The sequence below is a fragment of the Rhinatrema bivittatum genome, chromosome 12, assembly GCF_901001135.1.
Source record: "Rhinatrema bivittatum chromosome 12, aRhiBiv1.1, whole genome shotgun sequence".
Taxonomy (NCBI): Eukaryota; Metazoa; Chordata; class Amphibia; order Gymnophiona; family Rhinatrematidae; genus Rhinatrema; species Rhinatrema bivittatum.
In genome coordinates, this window is record NC_042626.1 from 32,501,592 (window position 1) to 32,528,799 (window position 27,208).

Sequence of the window (27,208 nt, forward strand, 5' to 3'; positions counted from 1 at the left end):
CGTGTATGCTATAAAATCGGCGTGTCCATGTGCGCATGATGGCAAATTTGCGCACATGTACGCATGCGGGCGGCTCTTAAATTTTACTTCTATAATCAACTGGCTCACCCTTATCTACATGTTTATTAAAAGATTTTTTAATAGATCGTTAAGGCGATATTTTTCTTTGTTAAATCTATGTTGACTCTTCCCCCATTATGCCATGTCTATTCATAGGGCCAGTAATTTTGTTTCTAAGAATAGGTTCTTCCATTATGCCCAGCACTGATATCAATCCATAGTTTCCCAGATCATCCCTGGATCCCTTTTTAAAAATTGGTATTACATTGGCCACTGTCCAGTCTTCAGGTGCTGTCGCTATTTATAATAATGATAAGTTACAGATTACTTGCAACAGATGCGGCTGTTATTACCCTTAACCAAAAAAATCTGAAACTCTTGATGCAACTCCAACATTGTTCTATGCTTCAATGGCAGGAGGTAATGGGGAATCAGACTCAAACAGCAACCAGGAAGGGCTGGGAAACTGAAAAGTAGGGGAGAGACTTGTATGGCATGGCAGAGACTATCCTAAGCTTGCCGGGCAGACTGGATGGACCGTTGGTCCTTTTCTGCCATCATTTCTAGGTTTCTATATTTAATTTCTTATATCAAATGTGTCTTGGCCCTATTCTACCTCCAGCAGCACTGCTATCAAATGCACATTGTAAAAAATTTCAGGTTAGTTGTGTTCGATCTATTCTTCTCTATTAAGTTCTGATGAGGTCAGACAAAACATATCAGAAGTCATTTTCATTGACCAGTAACTGCCAAATGTAAAGGAATTGCTTTTTAAAAGTAAATTTATTTATTTATTTATTTAAAGACTTTTTTTATACCGAAGATCATGTACAAGTACATATCGCTTCGGTTTACAGCAAACCAACAGTTGGAAATTACAGCGAACAATATGAACATAATTTAACAAAAATAGAACAAGAATAGAATTAAACAAGTATAACGAGAGGAGATTATGGGGAATAGCGAATAGGTAAACATGAGAATCAAAACAAGGAATACATGATAAGGAGTAAGGGGAACTTCAAGCAGTTAAATAGGTGCTGTTAGAGAGCAGACACACATATCTATGCCTAAGGATCTCATTTGTACACCACGTCAGAGAAGCCAAACATTACGGAAATGTTCTGATCAAAAAATTCTAAAGTCTGAATCACCCAATGATTGCAACGCTTTTCAGAAAGTTTAATGACTCACCCTTTGTCTTCTGCTTACTGGTATCATCAGGATGTATTGTAAGGGGCAGAGAGCTAAAACAGCTTATGTAAAGGGTGTGAAGTGAAACTTTGATGTTAAGGGGCCTATGGTCTTTCTTTTCTGGCCCAGTAGCTCTTCCTTTCTCCGGTCTCCTGTTTTCTTCTAGCTCAATCAGAACCGTGCTGAGATTCTGATACCATGAGCCTCCATTTGCAGCTACTTGGGTATTTTTCCTCTATTTTAAAACTACCGTCCCTTTCATTGCTTCTATTCTGGTCATTACAACAGTGGTCCTGAGACCGGGGAGCATGCACTAGGAGTCCTTCCAGCACCCTCTGTCATGGGCTCTAAATCCGGCCACCAGGTGTCATCCTCAATGACGAGAACAAATTTCTTCTTTAAGAACTGTGAACATAGACTTTGCAGACTCTCCAATCCCATCCAAGCTGGGGTTTGGAGGATCCAATCTGGGAACTGGACTGGGGACTCTTCACATGGAAATGCACAGCCCTGCCTCTGAGCCACTGGGCAGGCCCATGAAGCTTATGTTCTAAAGGTTTTCTCAGATATTGTGTCTATAGCATTGGTCAGGTTTTCAGGATATCCTGAAAATCTGACTGGCTGTGGGACCCCTAGGACAGTTTTGGGAACTTCTGGTCTATAGCAATATTGCTTAGTACATATGGTGCTAAATATTAATTTACAGAACTAGTTTTTCCTCTGGAGCTCTTGTCATATGGAAAGTAGGATAAACGTAGCTTTGACATCAACTTTTCCTATGTTTCCAGTTTCTATTAATGGTAATAAACAAAAGTAAGTATATTTTAGTGTATCTTAATCAATACCAAAACTTAAAGACAGTAGCACAACATCCATTATAGGAGCAGATGAATTAAATAAATAAATAAATAAATATAAATTAATTACAGTAAAGGAAGGGATGTCAGCAAGCCATTGCTTGCACTGCCTCAGATGGTTCCGGACAGGGTAGCTGTGTGACTTGTGAGCTTCTGGAGAGGCCTGCATGGGCAGCTGTATTGTGCCTTTCATCCTCTGCCTTCTGTTCCCTGGGAGAGGTAGGATCATCTGTGGGATCGGGTGGCAGTGGTGGTGATGCTTCATGCTGCATGGCTGGAGGTGGTAGTGGTGGAATGATGGCTGCAGGTGAAAGAGCAACTAGAGGTGCAGATGGAGCTGCAGTCTGGGGAGGGGCTGCCAGCCTAGTGTTGCCGCAAATGCTGGTGGTGGCTGCATCCAGTAAGGCAATCCATAGTATGAAGCAAGTGGTGACTGAAGCTGGAAGGGGGGCATTCTCTGCAGCATCTTCCGCCACACTGTAGTCTGAGCATCAATGGCATCCTGAATGGCCCTTATATCCTTCAAGTCCTACATCTCCTCCCTCCCCATATCATGCAGGCCCTGAACCTCCACCCGGAGTCCTGATATCTCCTTCACCACTCAGGTATAGATATCATGCTTCTCTCAGCTGGAATCACTTGTATCTCTTCTTCTGAAGGTGGGATGCTCTCCTCCTCCAAAGAGCTGGGCTCTGGCAGTATACCAGGTAGCTGACTTCAAATAGGTAGGCCCAAGAGAGTAGCCACAATCTGTGTCTCCTCCTCATGTTGTGCTGCTGTTCCTCCTCTCTGTCATTCTCTTCTGCCTTTGTCTCCTTCTTGGAAGTATCAAGCCAGCACCTGTGCATAGTGCTTGGCTCTGTGGAGGTTCTCCCCTGCAAAAGAAAAAACATACAGGCTATTTAGATTCATTCAATGAAGGTATCTGTCTTCACAATTGCTGGACCTTCCCTTCTGCCTAATGGAACAACTCTCTGACCACTATTATACCTCCTTCTCCTGCTATAACACAAACTGCAGAGAACGCATTCTGCAAAATCTTTATATATTTTATTTTTATACTCACATATAAATTCTAAAATACTTTCTAGTACCTATCTCATTGGTGCCCACCCCCCATTGTTGATATCCATACTATATAACACACTCGTACTTCTTATATATCCAAAACGTAAACCCAAAGTTCTTTTTTCAAGTCCTACTGAAATTCATCCTTTGTTAGTGTGTCGTATCACATTCATGTTGCTCCAGAAGGATTATTTATTGTATACATGTTATCGATTAATACTTCAAATTTTCAGCAAGAGTTCCAACAGCTTTATATCAACAAGGCAGTAGTCAATAATTTCAGCACTTTATTGTGGTAATAATTCAACTACAAGGCAAAGCACATCATGTTCTTTCTGTAACTCATTCATCAAATTGAAACAATCAGGGATTATAGCACCCATTTCCACTCAGTGTTAAAAAGTTCCTGCTTCCCTTTGTCGTTGGCTTAGTCATCCCTGATTCAATGGAAGACCTCCCAGTTAATTCTTATGGGTTATAATGCGTGTTACCACTTTAGTAAAACCAGAATTGGATCACATGGCCAAAGCCAATCGCCTTTCACATGGCCCCTCTGAGAATCGGACGATATATACACACACCCTGAAATACTTGTTAAGCATCATGCTAAGTCCGAGAGAGGTTTCACAAAATGCTGTCGCTCTTCAAAAGCATTGGGAGCCACTTGGCTACTCCACTCGAATGATCAGTTATCAGATTGGATGTGTTCCATGAGTGCCAACAGTGGGACTGTATGTTCCCAGAGGAAGCTTGGAGAAGATCACAGGGGAAGATTTACAGATAATCTTATGGAAGCTGATAACAGTGATGAGAGAAAGAGGGGTCAACAAACAGAACAGTAGTGTAAAGGGGGGTGAGACAGGTAAGCCCTTGCAGCAGGGATCAATCATGTTCCAAGTCAGCTTACCCATAAGCTGCCCTAGACAGTAAGCAGAGTGAACATGACATTGGAGAAAGGAATACAGCAAAAGACTATTTGGTAGGGGTAGAAGTGGGACCAAAGTGCAAAGGTACGCTGTCCCAAAGAACACTGTTCAGTGTTGTGGATCTAGAGGTGACTGGATCTAGGTTTCAGGTACTTCATGGCTGCACGTAGATACAAAGACTGCACTGTACAGACAATGAGCCTTGCGATGGTGGTGGAGGTAGAGGTAGAGGGTAATTCAGACCTACCTCGGTCAGCAGTGGTGGGCAGTCTGAAACCCAGAATCCCTACATCCTTGGTCTGAAAAGGAAGGAGGCCCTGATTGGATGGGGAGCGAGTGAGCAGGCTCTCCTGGTCTGGGGCCCAGCAGCTGGGGGTGGAGGGGGAATGGACAAATGCAAATCACTAGCAGCATCTGCCCTCACATTAGCAACAGCCGTTCAGATAGAAAAGTGTAAAGCACTTTTTACATGTTTCTCTCTCTTCTTGAACTACAGCAAAGCAGAAAAGATTGAAATGATCTTTGGGGGTGTAAGGCACTGAAATATATCACAACTCACAATTAATACATTATATTTTTTAAGCGCTTCCATTCTAGAATATTACTATATGCCTTATGCAAAAAAACATAGCTAAGGTATTGCTCAGGTACAATAAACAATTGACAGAGATCCAACAGGTACAGTACATTGTGCGAAGAAGGAATTCCCTGCCCCATGGAGCTAACAATGATAATTAATAGTTGCTCTCTGATGCTATGTATTTGGAAGTAAATTACAATTGCCTATAGGCATATGTGCCCCTACCAAAAAAAAATATTTTCACTGGCAAGTGATGGTAATCTGTGGTTTTCCCTCATTGTGTTAATGATAGGGACTCTAGTGGGACACAATCTTTTTGAAGTATATATAACATTCAGCATTGGTAGATATTTTGCTTCTTTTTTTTTTTTTAATTTTTGTTTTGATGAATGGAAACATGGCATTCAGGATGTCATGGAAACCAGCAGCATTCAAATAAGAGCCTTTTATTCTAAATTCTCACCTGTACAGATAGTAGACCTCAAGAAGAAGGCCTGGGAGCTGCGCTGCCGGGCCTGGGGGGGACTTGTTGGAGAAGATGTGTGCCACTGAAGGTAAGTTCCCATAAAACCTTTCAGGGAGATGCCAACATTGTCTGATTAGTTGCTGCTTCCATCACAGACCGCACTATTGCCCTGCCAGCCAAAAATAACCTGTTTCAGTCAACTGCTGGAAGTATCCCTCATACACATCCGTCTGTAACTTATAGGTGTCCATCCAGCTGAGTAGTGGACACAGCACAAATCCAGGGTCATGGCTTGCAATGTCATAAAGCACTAATTTTACTGCACTCACAGGCCAACTATATAAGTAAAGTAGGGTGTTAAGAACAACTCAAAATACCGTTACCAGGGAATCTCTATGCCTCCCTTCCAACATTGTCTCTTTGCCTAGTGGCTGCATCATATCTATTGATGAGTTAGAATCCAACACATACCACCCTGCCACTGGGCATATCAAAGAGATTTTATTACTCGGCATATGCTGTAAAGGACAGTTGTACAGTAACTGTTTCTGGTAGAACCTTTATATGGCCTTGCAAATCCCAAATAGTATCTCATCCCATGCCTCCACCTCTCCCATAAATGGAATGCACATTTACAGTTTGTATAATGCTATATATCCAATGCCTGTGCACAGTAGCCGATGGCTTGCCACAAATTTTTGTCTTTTCATAGACACCACCAGACACCACCAGCTCCTCCTCATGTGAGGAGGAGCAAGCAGACAATGATGCAAAAGAGCTGGTCCTCTTCCCGACGCAGCTGCAGGTGGCCTTCAGCCACCACCACCATCAACAGCTGCACTGGCACACCAGCTGAACACTCCCCCCCCCCCCCCCCCCCACACTAGCAGCCCTGGACCTCTGTCTGATCAGCTTCCTCTTCTTGTCCCTACCTCCTTAGGGCCTCCTCCTTATTTTACTTCAGGACCTCAGGATGCAGATCCTGAGGGTGACCAGCAATGGCAAAGGGAGGCGAGTGCAAATCTTGTTGGGCAGCTTCCCTTGCATCTTGGTAGCATTCCTAGGCTGGTTTAATGGCTGAAGCACCTGCTATAAACCCAGAGGCACAGGCTTTTTTGGCTTTGCAGGCCAGAGTCCAGAGGATGGGGGAGAATGTCAGTGAGATAAGAGTTGACTTCAGGAAGCTGGTGGTAATGTTGGAGCAGCAAGCATGCACTCAAAAAGGCCTTATGACCGCTATTGAGCTACTGGGCATGCAATGATCATCACAGCCACCAGCTACAGGATATGTTCTCCTGATGTCTCTGGGGGTCCTATTTTGTTATATAAATAGTTATAGCCTTAATTTGTCTTGTCCCTCCTCCTTTCATATTTTATAACTTTATAAATAGTTGAAAAATATAAAGATGTTATATTTGTTGCATTTTGTGTATGGCTTCTTTTTGGCTTGCTTTGTTCCATGCTATCCCAGAAGCAAGCCCCTTTCTGGACATCCCACTGCACTCACTTTCACACTCACACTAGATAAGTAACCCACACTAGATAAGCATCCAGCACTTTCCAATAGTCTCTATCCTCCACTCACCTTTTCTTATGGCTACCTCAGTTCAGCTCCAGTTTATTACTCTTGTGCATTTATACACGCACTGACCCCAGTGATATTCTCATACAGCCATTTACATGCACAACACTGGATTTTATACCCGCAAATAGTTCTGAAAATTCAACCCACAATGTGTGTATTGTTTTCATGGTATAGGGAGAAGTTTCATGGGAAGGGTCATTTTCAAAACTTTTTACCCAGGCAAGCAAGAGCAATATCAACAACTTTGTGACAAGTATAAAATTACAATTACAATATTCTTGAATGTTTTGGGTTGTTTTTTTTTTTTTTGCATAAGTCGATCATAGAAATGCATAGAAGACTGCAAGAATCTGTTTACACACCCGGGGGTGATGCATTATTTGCTTGAACAACAAGTAAAAACTCCCTGTCACAGAGCTAAATAATTGCACAATGAGATGCAATTATTTCTAGATCCCTCTGTCTTGTGGCATTATTATTACATAAAAAGTACAACTAAGAATGTTAAATCTTCCCTCTACACCCTCCTCTAAGGTGAGGCCAAGAGTAATTGTCCCTGAAGAATTTAATTATAGTTTCAGTACGGTTAGCAGTGAATAAATGGATATCATCTGTGAGCTTTCTAGTTTTCCAGTAGCTATCGGAGGTTACCCACTGATTTGCAGGCAGGAGATATGGGGTATCCACTCCTAGTTACAATATTTTGACCTGTGAATCCCTCCTGAGTCCAAAGGCACAACTTCAAATGACTGAAAATCATTTTATTGTCTTGTTCTTCAGTTTATCAAGTGACAATTTGTCACTCATGATACAATTATTTCCTCCTTTGCTCCCTTTCGAACTCTTATGAATTCCAGGTACCGAAAATGTACCAGATCGTCCTTCCAAAGAATGGCCGAGTACATGTTTCTGGACAGAAAGGAGCCATCCCATCCCCTATAAAATGGGGCGGTGGAGGCTGGTGGGCAAATTCAATTTAAGCCGAGGCCGGCCCGGCCACCAGCTTCTTTTTTTTGGCAGTTTTTCCACGTCAGGGATGCCTTACTTTCTTCTGGGTGTGGTTGCTGCTCCTGCTCCTTCTCCTTGTTCCTGGTCATCCCTATTGTACTGTTGCTGCTCTCAGGAGCTCCCTGGGTGAGTCACATTGTAGAGTTCATGGGCTGGCTTGCAGGCATCCGTTTTTCCCTCTCACAGCTTCCTCTCCCATGTCAGACAATAAAACAAAAAAAAAAAAAAAAAAAGGGGGGTGGGAGGGGAGGAGGTGCGGCTCCAAGACTGAGGGGGAAGAGTGACCAGAGACCTTTTCCCGGCTCTCCACTCACCCGAGCGGGACCTCTGCTGCCTTGGGGTGAGCCAGGGTCGGATAAAGAGGGATTGCCACAGCCCAGGTGGGACATATCCCCCCTTTTTTTCAGCACATTTGGCTCCAGCACAGGTTTGGTCATGGCACTGACTGTACCTAGGGCATTGTTTGCTTGTTCTCCGATTGCCTTCACCCGATTGTCCGGCCTCCAAAGACAAGCCATATTTTGACTGGCATCCCCTCTGCTGGACACATATTGCCTGGCATAGCAGGAGCTTGCGGCTCGGGAGCAGTGGCAAGTGTGCAATGGGGGACCAGGAGATCCGGCCAGGTCAGGCGCTCACACTTTATTAAAAAGAAAAAAAACAAAACACACACCACATTTGCAGCTGCGACTTCCATGGGGCCGGAGAGGGAACTGAGGCACTCTGGAGCATTTCTGTTTGGGGACCGGTGCGAGACAGAACAGGAAGCACTCTAGTGAGGGGCCAGACCGCAACCCCACCCCAGGCTACCGCATAGCTGCTCTTAAGGCTGCCAGCAATGGCATCGGGTCTCCATTGCTGCTGCGATTTGGGAGGCTGTGCAAGGGTGCTCCTGGTGTCCCTGGGCATGAGTGCACATGGCTCATGAATATTTTCTTTTTATTGGGTTGACCCCAGCACTGCATGTGCCAATGGAGGCCCAGTGCAACTGCGATGTGCTGGTCAGAGGGAGTGGCAGTTGCAGCGACCACCTGGTGGAGGCCCTTCCCCAGAATTACAGAAGTCATCTCCCAGAGCTACGTTGGCCAGGGTTGGGGTGGGTCCTTTCTGCCACATTGGAGACAGTCTGTTTTTCATTTGTTTGCGGTTGGTCTTCTGGCGCCAGCTATCTTATAGGGTCATTTATCAAATCGCGTTATGGCGTGATGTACATTTTTAAAAGGGGAGGGATTAGGGAGGAGACCGGGGTAGGATTTCTGAAAAAGTGGGCTGGCTTCATGAAGCCATAATGCACAATATTGCACAGTTTTAACGCCAAAAATAACTACAAATATTTCAATTACATTAAGCTTTGCAAGAGAGAGTGAGATGGAGAGGGAGAGAGAGAGAGAGAGAGAGAGAGAGAGAGAGAGAGAGAGAGAGAGAGAGAGAGAGATGTTACCAAGGTAGAAAGTCCATCAAGCTAGGGTGAGAGTACATTATACAAATCTCATCTTTGTGCGAGTTTCCTCACTCCGACTGACATCAAATCTTCACAAGAGTGTACAGTTCTGTTTGTACGTCTCACTCTGCATGTCAAAGTGGCCCCCAACTCCAAACACTTCAAAAAATCCCTAAAAACACATTTATTTCAATCTGCTTTCCATATATCACACACTAAATAACATAACTACTTCTCCATCACACAGGGCACAACATTATTATATATTGATTTATTTTTAATGTAAACTATTCATTGTTTTAGATTTTTATTTTTATTATATATTTTTGTAATTTTGAGCTTTTATAATTTGATAATCTTTATGTTCTTTTAAATTTAAATCTTTATTTACATTTGTTTTTTATTTAGTTATATAAACCGTTTTGATTAAACACTGTTTGTAAAGACGGTATACAAACACTTTTAAATAAAAATAAATAAAATATACTACAACCTAACCCTTACCGCAAGTTACTAGGTGGGCCTCCTATAGAGATATAAATAGCTAACTACTGCAAGGGCCTTGTGGATAGTATCTCTCTTTCTCTCTCTCACTTTGCAGCTAGGAAGAATACTTCCTCTTTATTAGGTCCCAGGCACATCTTCAAATTGCTAATAGCCTGCTGCTGCTCAATGCACTTTATCCCCATGTCTTCCATTAGAGGTAGTAGCTGCCACTCTGTGATGGTTACCCCATACCTTCTGTTAAGGATAGTAGTAACTATGCATGTTATTCCCCCTATCTTCCATTAAGGGTACTAGCTCAGACATGGCATAAGCCAATAAGAATCCTTGGATACATGGTGCCATATATTTGGACTATCCAGCACTGGCATGCAGGCATTTTTTAAAATTTCATTTATTTCTCTTCCTATTTTATATTGCTCCATGGCTTGCTTATTATCAGATGATATAGTCAGTTTGGATCCATTCGCTATGCATACCTTTTCATTAAGTTCTTGAATTAATATATCTGCTGGCTATGTACTTAAATACTCCAAGCTCCCCCTTTTGGCATTTGAGACTGCTCAGGCATACCCATTACCAATCAGGCAAGCTAATGGAGGAGAAGTCCATGAACTGCAATTAATCAAATGTACTTATTACCGGCATTAGTAGGATGGGACTTATTTAATGTTGGAGTACTTACTAGGTGCTGGTAGCCTGGATTAGCCACTGACCCAGTAGCATCTTCTTCTGTTCTTAGCTGCATACTTGATATTTTGCTCATGCTTGCATGCTGCTCGATACGGTACAGAAGGCTCAATGGGTCTGGATGTAGATGGCCGACCTGGCGCTTATGAAAATAAATGTGGTAATCAAGTCAGCAGGGAGCCAGTCAGTCAGCCAGGATGGTTTAGGTTGCATCTGCTTCTGGTCTGGGTCAGTCTTTTGGCATTTCAATTTTGAGCCTGCCAAGCATTTCAATCCTTCTGTGCTTCATAAATTACTGGAATATCCTCGTGTGACTCTTCAGTCGCTCATTCCCTATGGATGAAACCAGGCATGGTTTGTTTACAGCTCCAATAATATTCCTAGGGTCAAAACAACTATCATTTTCTTGAACAATTCTTTGCATATTGTCTTGGTTCGCTCAACTAATGACCAATCACTATTGGTCTTCTGGATCAGGGAGAACCAGGGGATCCTCATATGCTTGCATGTCATCATTTTTGGTGTCATTCTTCGCTCTCTTTTCTTTAGCAGTCATCCAGGCATTAGTTGTCTGCTGTGATTTATCCTGGCGGTAGCATATATGCTGCTTTGCCTTCAGAATCCCTATGCATTGATGTCAGGTTTTGAAATTTCACTGTCAGCTTTGGTCTGTAAGTTATTTGGACTTTGGCACCTATACTATTCCTGTCTACAGTTCCAGCATGAGTTGACCAGCCCAACTGAAGAAGATTGCTGCACACACTCGGATCTCCATTTTATGCAGCTATTCATGCAGGTAAAGACAGTGAAGTTCTAGCTTGTTAGGATTCTGCCAATAGCATCCTATTTGTTCAAGTCCAGTACATATAATACATCTTTATAGGAGGAGGAGTATCCTGTGACAGCCTCCATCAGCAGTAGTCTTTCATACCATTTTCTCTTCCACGAGCTGTTGCATCAATAATAATTAGTCGATTTCGATGCAGGACAGTTTCTTTGAGACTTTAGCAAGGCTTTAATCTCCCCATTCTGGCAGGCAATTTCAAGCATGATTAATGTATATTCCTGGTCTAATCTCCAGTGCAGACATGTGAGCTCTAAGAAACCTTGAAAAGCAACCCTAGAATATTGTGGACATGTCACCATCCCAAGTTCTTTTCCATTGTGCATTATAATCCCTCTGCATTCGCTGATACAGCTATAAGTTCTTTTGCAAGATTCTGTTGCTCTTGCAGTCTTCCCCTATATAGTAGAAGTAATTATCTGTCTTTCTGCAAGTTTCTATACCCTGCCTTATATAACTTGGCAGATGATTTTTTTGCAAATTGCATAAATTTAATAGGTCATGTTGCTCTTTAGAATACCTCAGTTAGCGGAGGACTTTCGGCTGGAGAACCTCTCAACTGAGAGGTAGGCAGAGAGGGCCAGGTCCGAGGCTCCCTTTTTCCACCGTTTGAGCTGTAACATCAGGGCCGACCCAAGGCCACACCCCTGAAGTGTCATCATTCAGAGGGGCCAGAATGCCGGAATAAATTCGGGCCAGGTGTGGCACGCAGCCGAAGCCGCACGCCAAAGGGGTGCGTCCCTTGGAAAAAATCTTTTTTCCTAATTCTTCTAGCCGTATGGGCAGAAAAAGAAAATCCAAGGTTTGGAATTCCTCTCTGGCAGCTCCGTAGGCCAAGGGACCAATGGACTATCATATCATAAGGCGGGTAAGTCAAACTGCCCGCAATTCGATATCCGATACCTCCTTTTCTTCTGGAGCTTCTGATAGGCCTAGCCAGCAGCTACAATCTCAACCTCGTATGGAACTGTCTGCCCCCAATCAACCAAGTTTACTACAAGGAGATGTGGCTACAATTAATAATGATGATCAACACCCCACAGGAGGTGGGGGTTGGGGTGGAGGACTTGGGATCTAATGGGGATCCTGGACTACAGGTGTTAGTTCCAGAACCCATAGATCCCCAAAATATAACTTTGGCTGATGTATGGCGAGCAATTAATGACCTACAGAAAATTATGTCTGGTTTTATGATTCAGAGTAATAGAGGAACTATTGAAACAAAAAGTGTTTTAGAATTACATGACAATCGGTTAAAACAACTAGAAGAAGTGGTAGAACAGCTACTGTACAGATAGCAACATTACAATCTGCTAACAACTCTTTCATTAAAGATAGTTTAGTTACCCACAGACAGATGGAGATCTTGGAAAATGAAAATAGAGCAAGAAATTTAAGGTTTTTAAATTTTCCAATTACCAGTGAGTTGTTAAAGAAGTATTTAATAGAAAACTTGTCGATATCATCTATAGATGATAAATCTGTGTCAAAAATATATTATGTATTAAATACCAGAATTAAGAGACAGGAGGGAGAGGAAGGAATGGACAGTGTCCAACAGACGTCTCCTAATTTAACCTCTTTCTTGGAATCATCATTAGATGATATACCACGAAGAGCAACACTCTTGGTAACTTTTTGTAGAGAAAAAGATAAGGTTCAAATCTTACAGAAATACTTCAGAAATAAGGAGCTCCTATTTTGTGGACAAAAGGTCCAAGTATTTCCAGATGTATCACGCACCATGCAATTCAGGAGGAAGCAATTATTTATCTTTAAAGTCTAGAGTTCTATCCTTAGGGGCAACATATTTTCTTAAGTTCCCCTGTACATGCCTGGTAGTTTTTCAGAAAAACAAATTTGTTTTCCAGGATCCCTCCCTCCTGGAAGCATTTCTGGTGGACAAAGAACGAGGTTGAGTCATAATTACTGCAAAATAAATTTATCCAGCTAAATGTAAATATTAAAATACATTTTTTTCCTGATTTATAATTATATAAGGTCTCCTCCCATGATGTGGACTAGGAATTTGAGGTATATAAAAATTATTTGTGAAATGTTTGATGGTATGATTTCCTGATATGCAAATTTGTTTTTTGATTTTTGCATTTTAACAATTTGTAAAAATTCTAATAAATTATAAAGAATAAAGAATAAAAAAAAAAGAATACCTCAGTTAATGATAGAATGTTGATAAGCAAGATAATATTTCCTTCCAGTTTACTTCCCTGCCAATTTGACATCACAACTTGAATGATGACGAACACAATTATGGGTGAATTTTCAAAGGGCTGAGTGCGTAAAAATCAGGACTTATGTGGAGACCCAGGATATTCTTCATCTGGTGTTACTGAATGTGGGCAAGCATATATCTGAGTGCCCTGAGCACTATGTCTACCCAGGGCAGTTGGTGGCTTGGTGACCTCTTCAGCAACTTACAGCATGTTTTATAATGATATGGTACCTTTACCAAATTATGGTTTTGATTACTTCTGCAGCAACATACAGAATGCTTACATCAATATGATGGTGCTACCAAGATAGGGCATTGCGTGGTGAAAGCCATTAGGCAGCAGGAATTCTCTTTGTATATGGCCAGCTGGTTTAGTGGGGGAGTACATGGAAAATAAGGTGTCGCTACCGTGGGCTTGTGACGGGGTTGATCACATCCTAAGGGTACACGGCAGGTGCTACGTTAAAAGCTGGCTAAGCAGAGAATACCCACTGCGTATTCCTGCTACTATGTGGCATGGGTGGGTGAATATACAAGATTTGGCCTCCTCACCACCCCAAAGGTTGTTTTGCATCTTAAACAAGTGAATCCTGCTGTTGCTACAGAGGAAGATGTCATCACATCTCAGAGATCTTTGACTCAGTAAGCAAAGAACGATGTTCACGAGCATCAGAGGGGTGAGGCATTGATGGCATGGTGGCCCCAGCAGCAGAACATTGTATTAGCATGATACAAGCTATAAGTAAGCTATAAGTTAGGTGTGGGAGTGGTCCTCCTATGGGTTTAGGAGAATTGTTTAATGTTTGAATTGACTATGTAATGTTCACTTATGTTGCAGCCATATCCATCCTATAAAGATGTTCATTTTCAAACAATGTGGTACCCTAGAGCTTCGTCTAGCATTTAAATACTGGAATAATTGGGGGGGGGGGGGCTATTGGGTAATTATAAAAGAGAGAGTATTGGATAAAAGACACTATGTAAATCTAAATTATTATTACTATGTACATCTAACCCTTGTATGGCACCAGATGTTTACTTAGAACCAACTACTCCTTCTTTGCAGCAAAATCTTACAAAATACCATATTTTGAATTGTGTTAGTACATATCACAGGACCTTACAGTTACATGGGAAACATTTAAAACTAATCACAAATATATTAGGTAAGTCCAATAAAAATATATCACCTAAAATTTGTATTGATCTTCATTTCTTTTTTTAACTTTTTAATTATACATTTTAATGACAGTAAAAAATACACCTTGAAAAAAAAAATTAAAAAATTGAACTAAGCAACATCAAGCTGGAAGAGAAAAAGAAAGAAGAAGAAAATCTCAAGTCCTCAAAACAAAGGAGGATTCAGTACCACAGTTCGAAGAAATAGAAAAGAAGGGGGAAAAAAAATGTAACACTCCTAGCCGCAAAACTCTGGGACGCCTAAGCAAAAACTGCTGTTGCTTTATCTGAGTTAATTTTGCAACATCAGGAAATACATGAACCATAAGCTTTAGGCATATTTCAATACGGTGCCTAAAGTAGAGCCTCAATAACCACTCTCTGTCTGGCTCAAGGGCCACGGTAACTATTAAAGCTGGAAATAGCACTGTCAGAAGTTTCAAGTGTAGCTGATGCATCTAAATTAATCAAGTTTACTTAGGGGTAGATTTTCAAACCGCGCGATTTGGCCTACTTTTGCTGGCGCATCAGGCGCAAGCAAAAGTACGCTGGATTTTAGTAGATACGCGCGGAGCCGCACGTGTCCGCTAAAATCCGGGATCAGCGCGCGCAAGGCTATGGATTCTGTATAGCCGGCGCGCGCCGAGCCGCGCAGCCTACCTCCGTTCCCTCCGAGGCCGCTCCGAAATCGGAGCGGCCTTGGAGGGAACTTTCTTTTGCCCTCCCCTCACCTTCCCCTCCCTTCCCCTACCTAACCCACCCGCCCGGCCCTGTCTAAACCCCATCCTTACCTTTGTCGGGGGATTTACGCCTCCCGGAGGGAGGCGTAAATCCCCGCGTGTCAGCGGGCCGCTAGCGCGCCGGGACGCGACCTGGGGGCGGGTCCGGAGGGCGCGGCCACGCCCCCGGACCTCCCCGGGCCGTAGCCCGCCCCCGTGCCCGCCCCCGACACGCCCCCTCCGAAAACCCCGGGACTTACGCGAGTCCCGGGGCTCTGCGCGCGCTGGTAGGCCTATGTAAAATAGGCTCACCGGCGCGCAGGGCCCTGCTTGCCTAAATCCGCCCGGATTTGGGCGGATTTAGGCGAGCAGGGCTCTTAAAATCCGCCCCTTAGGGAATAGCCACTGCTATTAATTGCATCAGTAACATGGGATCTTCTTAGTGTTTGGGTACTTGCCAGGTTCTTGTGGCCTGGTTTGGCCTCTGTTGGAAACAGGATGCTGAGCTTGATGGACTCTTGGTCTGACCCAGCATGGCAATTTCTTATGTTCTTAAAGTAGTCTCAGCAGTGGATAAACCTGTTAACTCTTGGTATCCAAATTCTCCTTCCTTTTAAATGGGGGAAGATAGTAAATCTTAGCAATTGATGAGATGGACTGTTTAGGAATCTTTAAAACTTCTTAACAGATACCTTTTAAACATCTCTCTAGGTGACACCAGCAGAAGCTTTGTAAAAATTATAAAGCACAGATTCCTGTTCCTTTTAGCATTTTCAAGATTTTTCCATTTTGATAGGTCACGCTGAGTTCTCTCTTAAAACAGTGTCTTGTACGTGTTGAACGTGGTCAATTACATTCTTACATTCAGAAACCTGATGCTGTAAGTGACGAATGGAACTTTCCAAGATTTGTCCTCTATTATCCAAATCCATAGTTTTCAACCAAAGATGACAGCTGAGACATAACAGTGCTCCCCAAGTGAATTATAGCTTCCCAAATAGATTCAAGTGTAAATTATGCCGGTCTTACCATAGTGAAAGTTCTACCAGCAGCTTGAGGCAATACAGGCCAAATCTGTACAGCTTCATGCTAGTTCTCTGAGCTCCTCCATCTGCTCCCTGCACTGCTAGCAAGCAACTTCATTGGAGTCCCAGCATTGCTCTGGCCAATCAAAAGTGCTTCATCGAGTCTCACTGCATCGCTTGCAAACACAACCATCACAGAGACATCGTCTATCTGTGATTCTCCTTGTTGCAGTTTGAGGACTTGGGGAACAGCAGGATCCAATGGAGGAATTCTATCAGCTGGGCTGATAGTTTGATATGAAACAAAAATGGGCTCATTCATTCTGTTAGAACAGATTCATGGAATCTGGGTCGTGGTGGATTGGGGGGTGGGGGATAAGTTGTTCTGTCTGAAAGTGCTCAGATCTCTTTTTCCATCAAGCTAAGGGGAAGACTCCTTGGTTTACTGGCTTTGAACAGAAAACTTGTTCCATGTGCTAAAATTTCTGCTAAGATACTTTTCTATATCTCAGATGTGGGTAAAAAAAGAAAGTGGAAATAGCAATGACATGTCAATCTAGAGATAGCATGGAAAAACTGGGAAAAGAAGTTGTGGGTAAGCATAGTAGTGGAATTACTATTTAGCCAGTGCTCCATGATTCTATTTTGGACAGACAAGATGGGAGAGAGAGAGAGAGAGAGAGAGAGGGCACTATCTATTAGTGGTGCTTGAAGAGGAAATTTCTTCATAGAATGGCATGTGAGCACTTTTCAGAATATCTATGTTTTTCCTGTTAAACTAGAAACTTGTTTGACAAGATTGTCTAAGCTAATGGTTGAACACTCATGCTACAGCTACACAAAGATAAAGCTAAGAACATAAGAACATAAGAAAATGCCATACTGGGTCAGACCAAGGGTCCATCAAGCCCAGCATCCTGCTTCCAACAGTGGCCAATCCAGGCCACAAGAACCTGGCAAGTACCCAAAAACTAAGTCTATTCCATGTTACCATTGCTAATGGCAGTGGCTATTCTCTAGGTGAACTTAATAGCAGGTAATGGACTTCTCCTCCAAGAACTTATCCAATCCTTTTTTAAACACAGCTATACTAACTGCACTAACCACATCCTCTGGCAACAAATTCCAGAGTTTAATTGTGCATCGAGTAAAAAAGAGCTTTCTCCGATTAGTTTTAAATGTGCCCCATGCTAACTTCATGGAGTGCCCCCTAGTCTTTCTACTATCTGAAAGTGTAAATAACTGATTCACATCTACCCGTTCTAGACCTCTCATGATTTTAAACACCTCTATCATATCCCCCCTCAGTCGTCTCTTCTCCAAGCTGAAAAGTCCTAACCTCTTTAGTCTTTCCTCATAGGGGAGTTCCATTCCCCTTATCATTTTGGTAGCCCTTCTCTGTACCTTCTCCATCGCAATTATATCTTTTTTGAGATGCGGCGACCAGAATTGTACACAGTATTCAAGGTGCGGTCTCACCATGGAGCGATACAGAGGCATTATGACATTTTCCATTTTATTCACCATTCCCTTTCTAATAATTCCCAACATTCTGTTTGCTTTTTTGACTGCTGCAGCACACTGAACCGATTTCAATGTGTTATCCACTATGACACCTAGATCTCTTTCTTGGGTTGTAGCACCTAATATGGAACCCAACATTGTGTAATTATAGCATGGGTTATTTTTCCCTATATGCATCACCTTGCACTTATCCACATTAAATTTAATCTGCCATTTGGATGCCCAATTTTCCAGTCTTACAAGGTCTTCCTGCAATTTATCACAATCTGCTTGTGATTTAACTACTCTGAACAATTTTGTGTCATCTGCAAATTTGATTATCTCACTCGTCGTATTTCTTTCCAGATCATTTATAAATATATTGAAAAGTAAGGGTCCCAATACAGATCCCTGAGGCACTCCACTGTCCAGTCCCTTCCACTGAGAAAATTGCCCATTTAATCCTACTCTCTGTTTCCTGTCTTTTAGCCAGTTTGTAATCCACAAAAGGACATCACCACCTATCCCTTGACTTTTTACTTTTCCTAGAAGCCTCTCATGAGGAACTTCGTCAAACGCCTTCTGAAAATCCAAGTACACTACATCTACCAGTTCACCTTTATCCACATGTTTAATAACCCCTTCAAAAAAGTGAAGCAGATTTGTGAGGCAAGACTTGCCCTGGGTAAAGCCATGCTGACTTTGTTCCATTAAACCATGTCTTTCCATATGTTCTGTGATTTTGATGTTTAGAACACTTTCCCCTATTTTTCCTGGCACTGAAGTCAGGCTAACCGGTCTGTAGTTTCCTGGATCGTCCCTGGAGTCCTTTTTAAATATTGGGGTTACATTTGCTATCCTCCAGTCTTCAGGTACAATGGCTGATTTTAAAAAATTCCTTAACTTTTTTGCTATATATTTTTTTAATTATAATATTCTTAAATTATGCCTCTATAATCCAACGTATAAACTATTCCAGTGAATTAAACATCCAATATGGCACTCAATGCTCCTGCGAATCCAGTTTTGCTGCTCATGCTCTAAACTGCATTTGCAGCCTCCAAGTCATGGACTATGCGATCTCTTCTGAAGCCTGTATTTGCTGGCAATACAGCTAAAGCTGTCTTTGCCTTAAGGACACGCGACCTACTGTCCACAACTCCCATGGAAAATGGAATCCTCCCTTTTGAGGGTACTGTCATGATCCTGGCTGCTGGGCAGCTTCCCTGCCAGCAGAGATCTAACCACCTCCTTAGTGGTCCCATAAATCAGCAAGGCAAACCACATTTAGCCCTGCCTTTCCCACAACTTAATGCCTCTTCAACAAGTTACCTTGGCTCTTTGCAATTCTGTGCAGCCCCTGTGACCTCCTTGTTGCCTCTTGCCTTGTGGCCTCCCTGCCTTGTTCTGTGGCCTCCTTGGCCCTCCCGCCCTGTCCTTCAGCCTCCTTGGTCTCCATGCCTTGTCCTGCAGCCTTCTTGCCCTGCCTTGTGGCCTTCAAGCCCCCTAGTCTCGCTTTGCCTTACTTTGATGCCTGCTTAGGCCTCCTTGCCTGTTTCTCCCTTGTCACATTCAGATGGTGCCCCCCCCATTATGGCGTGATAGAGATGAAATGATTGGGCATTTGAATGATTGTATACAGGAAGTTGGGGGTTGGTTTAGAATGTAATTTCATTTGAACACAAATAAAACTGAGGTACTGCATATTGGGGCTGTTGTTGATAAATATAGGATAAACATTGGAGGTGGTTGCGATGGAGGAAGTGAAATCTTTAGGAGTCAGATTAGATTGTGCAAGTGCTGCAGGTAGCATGTAATGCTTACGTAAGATTGAAGTGGGCAAGGCAACTGAAACCATTTCTGGAATTTAAAGTTTTAAGATTAGTAGTGTTTGCATTAGTCTTATTGTGGATAGAGGACCCTTTATCTGTGTTATTCTGAGAGAGTGTTAAGGAAGCTGCAGACAATACACAATACAACCACAAGAATGCTGTGAGGGAGCTCTAGGAGGGAGGCTGCATTAAATCATGCTGTAAATTTAAATGTTTGGTTTTGACATTCAAGATTTTGAGAGGGGCTTATTCTCAGCAGTTATCTAACCAGTTGAGTTGAAGATGCTTTAATCACCCTTTAAGATCTAGTCAGCAATCGATGCTGCAACTCCACCTGGTGAGGGCTATCCAGCTTATTAGAGCCCAGAATCAGGTTTTTACTTCAGTAGTCCCAGTATGGTGGAATAAGATGCTGATGGAAATCAGGGAAGAGAAAGAACTGATGTAGTTTCATAGGAAATTAAGAGCCTGGTTGATGATTTCTGGAATGTAGGAAGATGGTAGATAAGATAACTGGATGACCAGAAATTGATTTTAATGATTATGGCTAGATGGTTCAGTTGTGCTGGTGTTGTAGAATTATTTTAGTTTTGTTTATTTTTATGTTTTGTAAAACATAGGTTTTAATTTTGTGCATTGCTTTGGGCTATTTATTGATATCTGTAAAGCAATTAATACATATTTTAAATACGTAAATCTTCCCTTCTTTCCTATTTGTGGAGCTTTTACTGCAATGACAATTATTTGGTGGAATATATTACATGTTTGGGGGTTTTTAATTTTCTTTTACTGTCATTCTGTGACTATGCTTGCATTTAACAATTTATAATATAATGTTTTTATAATATATCTTTATTTTTCCAACAATAAACAACAGATATTAACAAAAACTCTAACATATTCCCTCCCCTCAAACCCCCTATACTATAGAGCAATCATGAAGGAAGTATTCAGAGCCAGTAGCAATTCCACAATCAATGTGTACCTTGTGAAACACATTTATCATACAGGTGAAGAGGTAAAGTCTTGATGTAGACATCCCAAATTTTTTGGAATGAGGAGCTCCGAGTTGGTGGCTTGGAGGACCACGTCTTAAAATCCACGTTTAAAAGATTAGTCATTTCTGCTAACCAAATGTTTAAATTAGGAATTTCTTTGGAGATTCATTTAGCCAAGTATGCACTTTTTAGCAATACATATTCCTTTTATAATAAAAAAATTTCAAATTTTGAGCAGTTAATATCATCTGATACAATACCCAATGTACACAAAGCTGGTGAAATAAGAATTTGAATATTTAGAACATCAGACACAAATTGCAATATTTCCTTCGAAAGCTGATGAATTGAAGAGCAGTCCTACACTCCAATGCTTAAAGTTGAATCTGCAGCCAAGCATTTTTAAACAAGCGGCGTTGGAAATATACCCCATTCAAAGTGCTCTGTAGGCTAAGATAAACAATCTGTGCATAATTCATAATTACTGCTCCCTCATTAAAGCTGATGGAATACTCCTATACAGCCAATCAATGCTAGTATACACATCATCTTCCTCAATTGTAGTTTTTGAATCAGAACTCCATTGTTCTGCCAAGGTAGAGAGAGTTTTATAAGAAGTCACGGAGTGAAGACAGGGACTGTTTGCCCCATTTGAAAATCTAAAGTAACCTCTAGAAAGAGCTTGAAGTTTATAGCTGTGTTTTAATTTTCAATTTTGACTAGAAAAAAAATGGACAATTGATTATAAGTCAAATAGTTTGTTGATTGAAATCCAAAGTGCTCTTGGCAATAAGCAAACAGATGCATTTGCTTTGTTTGATTGTTAATAAAACATTTAAAAGTGTCTACTCCCATTTGTGTCAATGTTTTAAGATCTTTACTTGCATCTTCGGGTGGAAACCAAAGGGCAAATAGGGAGCCAAGGAGATAGTTTCTGAGGAAGGGAACACAGCTGTTGGCGCTTCTCCACTCATCTGCATGGCCTGCAATAATATATTATTGGAAATATAACCTGGCAAATCTCTGTTATTTGCATGAAGTAGAAAGCGTAGATCATACGGATATGAGAGAAGCCGTTCTGAGCCAATATAAACCTAATGGTTGCTTTCCCACAACCAGTCCCCTACTGCTCTTAGGATGCATGCCAGGTTGTATTTAGATTTGGAAATCCACACCACCCTCTGCAGTAGGGATCATGAGTAGAGTTTAGAGATAGAGCACTAGCTTTGCGCTCTCTCCATACAAACTTGGGACAGATACCATGAAATACCTTAATATCTACCTTCTTTAGCACCAGGGGCACCGTCTGCAATATGTAAAGCAGGGTCATTTTAATGTGATGCAATGTAATACCAAGATTGGAAATTGTATTTAGTTCTGAGTTTTGATTTGAAATTCCAGAATAATAGCTGGTATATTTGATTGATACCTCTTCCTTGTTGACTTCTGTATGTTAATTCCTAGGTATTTAATTGACTCTCCTGACCACTGCAAAGGAAAGTTCTCCCAATCCTCTTGTATGTGTCCCATATCATCTAATGCTTTAAATGTTTCCAAATTTAATTTTAAGCCTAAAAACCTTCCATATATCTGAAAAGCATCCAACATTTTCTTTAAGTTCTGCTGCATTTCTGTGATGTCATCCACAAATAATATAGTACATAAAAAGTGAAAATTTAAGAAAGTGGTATAGTCTTTTAATACATTATCCAAAATGCTTTCTAGAGGTTCTAAAGTGAGTTTAAATAACAGTAGAAAAGTGGACATCCATTCCTTGTGCCTCTTGTTAACTGAAATGGCACTGAAAGAGTGCTAGTCACCCAAATACTTACCATGGGATTTTCAAAAATCTGAATCACCTGACTAATAAAATCTGAGAATCTGAATTTGTTTAGAATTGACTGAAGAAGAGACCCCCTTCAAAGGCCTTCTCCATGTCAAATCCCACTGAGTGGGTTTTTAAATTGGGATCTTGCACATACATCAAATAATTCTAGACTACGCCTTACATTTATACACGATCTTCTCCCTTTGACAAACCCCCACTTGCCCCATTGATATTGATATTCCTAATTGGCTAAATTTTTGCAGACATATTTATGTTGTGATTCAATAACAAAATGGGCCTAATATGAGGATGTTGGTTGTGAATCTCAACCCCGTTTATGGACTACAATAATAAATAATAGTCAAAGAAGCAGAACACCTCTCTATTATAATCAAAATTGACAAAAGAGAGGGAAAAGGATCAAAGCCCAATGTCAATTTCAAACCCACTCGATTTTTTGGCAAATGACAATATCATAAAAAATCTTTGCTTTAAAGTTTACATCTGCAGCCTCTCGTGAGAGGCTGCAGATGTAAACTTTAAAGCAAAGATTTTTTATGATATTGTCATTTGCCAAAAAATCGAGTGGGTTTGAAATTGACATTGGGCTTTGATCCTTTTCCCTCTCTTTTGTCAATTTTGACTACAATAATAAATGCCATTTTTAACATCTCTGGTATTCTACCAAATGTAAACATCACATCAAATAAATCTTTGAGACTTGATAATGCTACTAGGTTTAACACTTTTATAAAATAAGAGTGGTCATGCCATCTGGCCCTGCAGCCTTGACATTTTTTATTTCTTTAAATACCAATGAAATCTCTGAGGTCTGTATGGGGGCATTCAGACGTTCCAGCTGTTGTGGGGATAGGGCAGATAGAGCAATCCCCTCTAGAAACTTCTCTCATGTTTCATTGTCTTCTGCCATATCTAATTTTTTGTAGTAAAAGTGTTCACTAATACCTAAGAGCAAAGTAACTACAGTACCAGGTAGGATCTTTAGACCAGACACAAAGACTATTTTGTTTGTACTCCTAATGAGATTAGCTAACATCTTACCCATTTTATTCCCAAAAACAAACAACCCATGTCTTAGGGAAAACAGTGATGAAGTTGCCTTCTGGTATAATTTTTCATTTCAAAGCAAACCTACAAACAACCGCTGAGAACTGTCCTCACAACATGCAATCAAGACACTTGAAACCAACAGTTACTAAAAAAATAGCTTACAGTGAGACTGGATCAAAGCACAATGAGGCTGCATGGCAGGCAAAATCATTCAAGCATTTTCCCCAACTCAGTTGCTAAACCATTTTAAACCAGTCATCACTTTTCTAGGTGCTTAAAGTTTACAGGGAATCAGTTACTACAGACAAACATCCAAGCAGTGGCAGAGTTTAACTCTTAATGCTAAATAATGAATTTAGTAGCTTTAAATTTCTACCTAACAGATTCTTGGCAAATCTGCTAGGAAGAAATTTTATCATTCCCAAATCAAAATACATAACAAGGAGAAGCATTAGATACCCCCATCTATGTCTTATTCTTTTTTCCATTTCCCTTTTAGCTATATTTAGGAGGGAAGCAGACAGCATTCCAACTTAACTTTGTCTGAGGGCTCTGCCTGAAGATAACTCTGCTTCCATCTTTGCCTTGCCTTCCTCTTCTTGGTAGTGGGACTGCTGCTGCTGCTGGTGCTGGTTCTGGTTCTGGCTCTCCCCTGGAACTAGGGCCTGGAACTCCTTGTCAGGGAATACCCTCATTTAAATCTTCTGGCCACTAATTATGGAAAACCTGCTGAGTCAATTTGGCCCAGCCTACTCTTGCTCATGCTCTCTCAGAGACTGAGTACCAGGAATTCTGGGAATTGTAGTTCCCCCTTTGGCAGCCATCTTAGCTTTTCCTTACTTTGCCACATAGCTAAATCCTGTCTACCAGTGCATTATTTGTGCTGGGACTATCTAAATACTAATGATCCATCACAATTATATAGTATTTTTTGTTTATAGATTCCTTTGATTTGGAAAGTATATCTATATATACTTTTTCTTTATCCTAACTCCAGAGCTTTGGGTTCCTAGCCTGTGCTCCACTGTGAGGATTTAAGTGGATCCCCTTGGTAAGGTCCTTTTTATATTATTTTTTTATTATTATCTTATTTTATTGATTGATTCTTTTATACCACTCAACAGATACCAGATCTGGCCAGAGAGGTGTGCAACTATAATATACAATACATTATTATTTATATACTTTTTTTTTTTAATTGGTTATGGAACCACAGGGATCTTATACTATTTTCTTAAGGTTATACAATTCTCCCTCTCTTTACTAATGTAAAGTTTGCTCATCTAATATATATTTCTTCTGTGTTGCCTTGTTAATGTATGACATGTATTTTGAGGTTGTTTGATTGTTTGTACTCTGCTTGTTTTTATAGGTACCTTCACAGTGTACCAACATCATTGTGATTTTATTATATACTGTATATCCCTGAGACAGGTCTTATGCTGAAACATGATCATGACAAGTTTTTATTAAGATGTATTTTTATGTTTGTATTTTTATGAATAAAGGTCTTTTTTAATAGATATATATATTTTTTTAAACTTTTTATTGGATATATATATATATATATATATATATATATATATATATATATATATGTATATAAACACATATACATACACACACATATAGACATTTATATTTTTTTAAATTTTTTAAAATTCATGTTATCTTTTTTTGCACTGCTCCTTTTGTTCCTTTGTGCATCATTGTTGTACTTTTGCCTCTCTTTTCCTTTGTTACAAGAGATAGGAAAGTCAGACATCCACCTTGGGTACAAAAAAATAAGTTGGACTTTATTTACAATGTAGAAAACTTCTGTTTTGAGGGGTAAAATTGTGTCCTGTTTACTTTCATTGGAGGTGGAAGGGGGGGTGGGGGGTACCTTTCAAATCTTGCCTGGGGCATAAAAGTACCTTGACCTAGCTCTGACTTAAAAGGTAACCTATTATCTCTGTGCTTGGAGTCCAGCTACCTCACCTTCAGGAAATAAGCTAAAGCGTGGCTTTCTAGCTGAGCACTCCCGATAGAAACTTCCTGTCCAATGACTTAGTTATCACAGAGGCATTCCTATTTCTACAGCAAAAAGGAAGAGCCTACCTATGAATCTGTTTTCAAATGTAGATATGCTCAACTGTTATTAGCTGTGATTTAATGCTATTGTAACCTGCTTTAATTTTATTCTAATCTGCTTTGAGATGATGCATGATAGAAAGTGGAATATCAAATGTCCATAAATAAATAAATACATCATAAAAATAATAAATAATAACGTAGCCTTATGTCCGCCAACCTCTTCCATGGACTGACAAATTGTTTTCAAATGTAGGGACTCAGTTACGCAGTATCTAAGTTTCTGTTCTGCCTATTATGAAAATAACATGGCAAAAATATTAAAAGAATTAAAAGAGGACCTTGCACTTTGCTTAGGAAACGGGTTTCCACTATTTGATTTTGTTCTGTCAATAAAGAAGCACGAGATCACCAAAACACAGGAACCAACAGTGATGACAGCATTTTCTCTTTGCTGGGGAGTGACCAGATGGCTCCAACTCAAAAGGGACAGGCTGAGGCAGCCCTAGCTTTATTCCTTATGCAAGCATGCTTAGAGAAATTGAAAGACATTTATAGATGCAACGAGAGTTAAACTAGGACAGCCTGGAAGCCTCTGCTTACCCTAAGCATTGCCTTCTGGAGGCTGCACCTGAATTGCAGGTCATGACCGGCTAGTTTGAATGGGCTGAAAGTCACTAATTATTACACATTCAATCCCTGCATGGTAAAAATGCCCCAGGGGAACTTAAGACACCTGATATGTTTATTTGACCATGACCTTGTGTTGTCTGCTGAGGTCAGCTCCTGCAAGAATCAGCTTTCATTTTATGCCATGAACTACACTCCGGTATTTATTTAATTTTTTATTTATTTAAAAATGTTACCTGTTTCAAGGACATTTTTGTCCCAGTTAGGATGCAACACCCCCCAACCCGTCGGTTGAGATGCCCTCATCTGTTAGCAGGAAGGCTACGAAGGCCCCAGAAAGCTTCCGGCAAAAGCCATTTACCCTACCTCACTCTTCTTCATCTGTCTGCTTTCTTAAAGCATCCCAATACATGTTTCTCTTTTTGATCTTTGATTTGTGTGCTGGGATTTCCAGTCTCATTGCAGACCTTCCCCTCTAGCCCCATCTGCAGCCTTACTTATGGAAGCCATGAAACAGAACTGGCCCTAGGACTGATCCCTAAGGCATCCATTGGTCACTTTCCCTTTCATGGAGTGAATCCTATTTGCCACCATGCTCTGCAGCCTATCATAGTAATATACTAACATAATAATGATGGCAGAAAAAGAACAAATAATCCATCCAGTCTGCCCAGCAAGTTTCTTATGGTAGTGACTGCCGCTCCGTGCAGGTTACCAGCAAGCCTTATGTTAAGGGTAGTAATATTAACAATCAAAACCAAGCAACTGTCAAATCCGTAACAAAATTACTGCTAGCAACATTTTTACAGGGTGAGCAGCCTTCTTGATAATTCAGACAATGCTGCTACCTGAACGTACTTTGCTTTTGGACTTGGCCATAGAAGCAGTCCTGAG

At 41.0% G+C, this 27,208-nt stretch overlaps 1 long non-coding RNA gene across 1 annotated transcript; it reads right to left on the minus strand.

Annotated features, from left to right (window-relative positions):
* Positions 1–933: 933 nt before the first annotated feature.
* LOC115074495 lies at positions 934–24,267 on the minus strand. The gene is made up of 3 exons (XR_003852255.1): positions 24,150–24,267; positions 5,149–5,320; positions 934–2,986 (listed from the first exon to the last, which is right to left on the minus strand). It is a non-coding gene; the product is annotated as an uncharacterized LOC115074495 (long non-coding RNA).
* Positions 24,268–27,208: the final 2,941 nt, after the last annotated feature.